Genomic DNA, 6,000 nt, shown 5'->3' with positions numbered 1-6,000 from the left:
TAACGATTCCATTTGAGCCTAAATTTTTCCTCTTGCCCCTGGGAGCGCCAGCGGCAACTCGGCATGAGAATAAGTTAGCTAGGCATATCTTATCGGCAGCTACCTGCCAAATAGCAGCAGACTGGAGGCAGCAAACTCCACCTTCGCTTCAAGCCGTTGTTAATAGAGTCTGGCAGGTTCACCGCCTGGAATATATGACCAGCATCATCAATAGGACATCAAGATCGTTCACTAAGGTATGGAGCCCATGGCTCTCATTTTTTCAGATTTATCCCCCTTTCACTTGACTCTACATTTACACATGTCCGTCCTCCTCCCGTAAACCCCTCTCTTTCCTTTCCTTTCCTGTTCTCTACTGGAAAAGTAGAGAACAGTGCGTCATGCCACTCTCTGTTGAGGCATTTCGCCCCCTCCCTTATTTCTTTAAAAATCCTTGGTCAACTGCCATACACGCATATTGTTGCACTGATTATTTATATCTTTATACTGATTTTATACTTTGTTACCTGTGATGTGCTTCTATTGCTTGTTTTTTTCTTACTGACACTGCATGTCGGTTCTGTTTGTTACTTGACCATTCAAAAATAAAAATTATAAAAAAAAAAAAAAAAAAAGAGTGGGCCCTGCTGGGAAGCTTACAATCTATAAAAATGAATGATATAACATATAGGCAGCATATCTCACAGTGCTTTACAATTGGGAACACACAACAGTAATAAAATAAGACTGGGTATTAACTAGAGATGGGCGGGCTCGGTTCCCCGAGATCCAAATCCATCCGAATTTAGCCTATCCGAGTACCGAGCACTCTTCCGACCATTCGAAATCAAGGCAAAACGTCATCGTGACGTATTCGTTTTTCTGAGCTCGGTTCTCGCAAGATTTGAAAAGCATAAATACCCGTCTCCACAGCAATCCATCGCCATTTGACAGAGGGAGAAAGCAGGGTTAGGTCACACTATCAGCGCAGGGACAGAGCAGTAATTGGACACATTATTGTTTGTATTCAATACCATTGTAATCTTAATACCAGTTGTTACAGCAGTAAGAGGAGAAGAGAGGAGGGTTTTTGTTCAGTTTCTGGCACTCCAAGTGCTTTTGGGGTGTCCTCCATTCTTTTGAATAAATTTTTCTGCCTGTCAAAAAAGTCCTATTTGGCAGCAGTGCCAAAAGAATATATTTAGCACTGCTAATTGCTTTTGGGGTGTCCCCCATTCTTTTGAATAAAATTTTCTGCCTGTCAAAAAAGTCCTATTTGGCAGCAGTGTCCAAAAAATATATTTAGCACTGCTAATTGCTTTTGGGGTGTCCCCCATTCTTTTGAATAAATTTTTCTGCCTGTCAAAAAAGTCCTATTTGGCAGCAGTGTCAAAAGAATATATTTAGCACTGCTAATTGCTTTTGGGGTGTCCCCCATTCTTTTGAATACATTTTTCTGCCTGTCAAAAAAGTCCTATTTGGCAGCAGTGTCCAAAAAATATATATTTAGCACTGCCAATTGCTTTTGGGGTGTCTCCCATTCTTTCTCAGAAATTTTTCTGGCTGTCAAAAGTCCTATTTGGCAGCAGTATCTAAAACAATTTGTAGCACTACAAGTGCTTTGGGCTCAGAATGGATTCAAAGCAGTCCACATATGAGCAAAATGAGCAACCAGGTTCTGTCACCAGTCCTGATGGTAGTGTTCCCAGTACGTCATCTGGGAAAGGCGATGTCAAACTACACCGTCTTTTGAAATCAAGCCAAAAAAAACACACCCCAAAAAAATTTACCGTGTTGAAGCGAAAAAGAAGTGTAACTGAGGAAAAGTTAACTGCCGATAAAAAAAAAATTGCCAACATGCCATTCTACACACGCAGTGGCAAAGAGAGAATGAGGTCTTCGCCTTTCTCTATTAGTGGCAGATCCAAAAATGTTACCGAGCCTTCTTCTTGTAGGTCACTCGTAACCAAGCAAGACCAAGTAATTTTGAGTCTGAAAGTGGTGCACAACTACTGTTACGCGTGAATGCCAAGCTGCAAGAAAACAGTACGGCATTAGAGGATAATGTATGCTCTGAATCAGAAATGACAACAATCCCTGTGGAAAGTCCATCCAACAGTGGTATGTCTAATCGTGAGCATTCTGTTAGTGTACCCATAAAGAAGGGCCCTTTCAGCAGTTCTGCTGATGTGTGCTTGAACAGCCCGAGTGTAGCCGGTGATACACCAATTGAGGATGCCACTTTGGAATTAGAAGAGGATGAGGGGGAGATTTGTATAGGCGACGAGGGCGCTAATGAGGATGTTGATGAGGTTGTTTGTGTAAGTCCTGCACCAGTGGCAGCAGTTCTGGCACGTGACAAGAAAAAGGCCATTGTCATGCCTGGCCATAAAACAAAAAAATCCACTTCTTATGTGTGGAATTAGTTCCACCCAAATCCAGACAACAATTGTATAGCCATTTGTAGTGTATGTCAAGCCACAGTCAAGGGAGGGACCTTAACCATCTTGGAACCTCGTCTATGTTACGCCATTTGACGAGAGTTCATGGCAAAGTGTTGGGAAAAGCTGAAAGTTCTTCCAAAAAAATTACAAGCACTCCATCATCAGCTAGGAACCTTCGCTCACCGACATCCCAATGGCTACAAAATACACCCACCACACCATCCTCATCAATATCCTCAGTGGCGCTCGGAGTTAGCCCGGCATCCCACTTAAGGCTGGATGACTCCTGCACTATTATTGATTCCTCTGAAGAAAGCGTTAGTCCAACTGCTGTTGCTGCTGCTGGGGGTGAATCATGAGCCCAGAGGAAGGCCAAGAAAAAGACCAGTCCTACATTTCAACAATTAACTGTGAAACAATCATTTGCTAGGGGAAGCAAATATGACAGCAGTCACCCAGTCGCCAAGCGAATCACAGACGCCACAGTTGCAATGTTAGTGTTAGATCTGCATCCAATCTCCACAATAAATGCAGCTGGTTTTTCACAATTAATTGAGGTTTTGTGTCCGCGTTACAGAATTCCATCGCGACACCATTTCTCCCGTAAAGCAATTCCACAACTATACCAAAAAGTATGTAAAAATGTAGAGATTGCGCTGAAAAATGCCATTCTGCCCACTGTCCACTTAACCACAGATATGTGAACAAGTGGAAGTGGGCAAACCAAAGACTATATGACTGTGACAGCCCACTGGGTTGGTCATTCACCTTCACCAGCAGGAACAGCAGCAGCATGTACACCACTACGTAACATTTGTCACAGGCAGGCCACTCTTTGTATCACCGGCTTCACTAACAGGCATACGGCTGAAAATTTGTTACGCAAACTGAGAGATGTGATTGATGCATGGCTTATACCACTCGGACTCTCCCCAGGGTATGTCATTTCTGAGAACGCCAACAATATAGTGCGAGCATTACAGCTGGGTGATTTCCAACATATTCCCTGTTTTGCTCACACCATCAACTTGGTGGTGCAGAGCTTCCTACGAAATAACCGAGAGGTGTAGGAGATGCTTTCGGTGGCCTGTAAAATTTCAGGCCATTTCAGGCATTCTGCCACAGCATGTAGGAGATTGCAGCAGCTCCAAGAGCAGATTAACTTGCCCTGCCACCAACTTAAGCAAGAGGTGGTAACTCAGTGGAATTCCACCCTGTACATGCTTCAGAGGATGGTGGAACAGCGCAAAGCCATCCAAGCGTATTGCATAAGCCATGACATTGGGAAAGGAGGGGGGGATGTATTTCAGTCTTGCACAGTGGGCAATCCTTTCAGTGCTGTGCAAGGTGCTGAAACCATTTGAAGTTGTGACGTGTGAATTGAGTGCAGACTCTGCTAGTTTGAGCCAAGTCATTCCTTTAATTAGACTATTGGAAAAGCAACTTGAGAAACTGAAGGAGGAGATGAAAGCAAGCAATTCAGCAAAGTATGTTGGCCTTGTCGATCAAGTACTTAATTTGCTTCACAATGATCCTCGAGTTATTAAGATCTTGAACTCGGATCAGTACGTTTTGGCCACTGTGCTTGATCCAAGGTTTAAGACCTACATTGAGTCTTTACTTGTAAATGAGCGAGATGTGAACTTTTGCAAGGAGCTATTGCTCAGCAAGTTGGCCGCGGAACTAGGCCTCGGCTTGACGACGTGTCCTCCTTCACTTTCTCAAGCTGCAGCTGCTCGTAAAAAAATAAATTTCCCAAAAAGAAGCAGGGAAGACGCAGGGGGCAGACCAGAACAATTTAACATCTGGGCTGGTTTGAAGGATTTTTCAAAAAAATGTGTCACCTTGCCCATAACTCCAACCAATACGAGTATAAACATGCAAAGGATGGTGGAGGATTATTTTCAAGAGGTAATTGATATGGAAATGTCAGACGGTTCCTTTCCTTACTGGGAGTAAAAGCAGGCCATTTGGAAACCCATGTACAAACTTGCTTTACAATACCTAAGCTGCCCACCCTCCAGTGTGTACTCTGAACGAGTGTTGAGCACAGCCGGGAACTTAGTCAGTGATCGCCGTAGAAGGTTCCTTCCCAAAAATGTGGAGAAAATGATGTTTATAAAAATGAACTACATCTTCCACGAGGAAGGCCTTCACCATTCAAGACATCCAAGCACTGACTGTTCTCTAATGGCGGATTCAAGCGGCGATGAATTGATAGTCTGTGATGATGACGTACACACTGATGATGGTGAGGATGATGCTCCAGATGATGACGATAACATCTTTTTAAAACTTTCTATTTAATTCTAGGGTACAATCTACCCCCAAAGAGGAAAGGGACTTGGGGCGTTTCCATATCACGTACCGTCTTGAAAGGCTGCTGTTTTGGCAATTTCTCATTATGGGTAGGGTGTCATACACAGACTGACCCCAAACTGCCTTTGTTTGTTAATTTCAATTAATATTGTACAGTCTATAAAGGCTGATTTTTTTTGTATTTTCTACGAGTGGAGGGGGGCCTATAGAGACAGAAACCAAACTGCCTTTGTCCATTTCTTTATATATTTAACTATAAGTGTAGGGTGTAATATACACTTAAAGACGATGGCTGCATTGCCAATATGCATAGATGGAGAGGAAGACAATCTGGTTTGTGTGTAGAATTAATGAAGGCCTACCTACCAGGAATTAAACTGTTTTTTGGATAATTTATTAGCTTTACAATTACATTAATTATCCAAGAAACAGGTGGAGCACTAAATTTGGTTATTTTATGCCCAAAAACATTGATTTTCCAACAAAATAGCAAAACAAAACCAAACAAAACCAAAACACACAATGGCGGTTTTGCAAAACCAAAACACGACGGTAATCCAGATCCAAAACCAAAACACGGGGGTGGTGGCTTCTTCTCAGTTGCGCTGGGACCGTGTGGGGCACAATAATAGACCCAGGAAAGGAATTCAAATTTGGACATATTAAGTTTGGAAAAGCGCAGGACATCCAAATGCAGATATCAGATAGACAAGAGGAGATGCCACAGGGAGGGGAAGAGGTCAGGGGAGAAGAGAGATTTGGGTATGTTTCTGCATTGGAGGAGTTGATGAGATTACCAATGAAGGAAGTGTACAGGGAGAAGAGAAGAAGGGCCGAGTACGGACCCTTAGCAGATGCCATCATGTATATGTTAGGGAATTTAGACTAAGCTACAGTGGGGCAGGGACTGATGTTAGTGAGTTCTCTGTACAGTGCTGCGGAATTAGTGGCGCTATATAAATAACTGATAACGAAAAATGAGAGGAAATAGAGGGCGGGGGGGGGGGGGGGGGTGAGAGAAGGGTGTACAATACAGTACAGTCTATGAGGAATATTGTCATTGCTCCAGGTCCTGTGTTCTAGCCCAGTTTCAATGATCTCCTGATGTTCCAGCATGTTCTGACTCACCTTGACTTCCTATAAAAGCCTGGCTTCTTCCCGTTTCTCTTGCCAAATTATTGTGCTCCTGCAAGTGATCTTGTGTTCCTGTTGCTACATCACATCCTGTTGTCAGCTATTACCACACGTGAACTGACCT

This window comes from Mixophyes fleayi, chromosome 6, assembly GCF_038048845.1.
Source record: "Mixophyes fleayi isolate aMixFle1 chromosome 6, aMixFle1.hap1, whole genome shotgun sequence".
Lineage (NCBI taxonomy): Eukaryota > Metazoa > Chordata > Amphibia > Anura > Limnodynastidae > Mixophyes > Mixophyes fleayi.
This window is presented reverse-complemented; position numbering follows the sequence as displayed.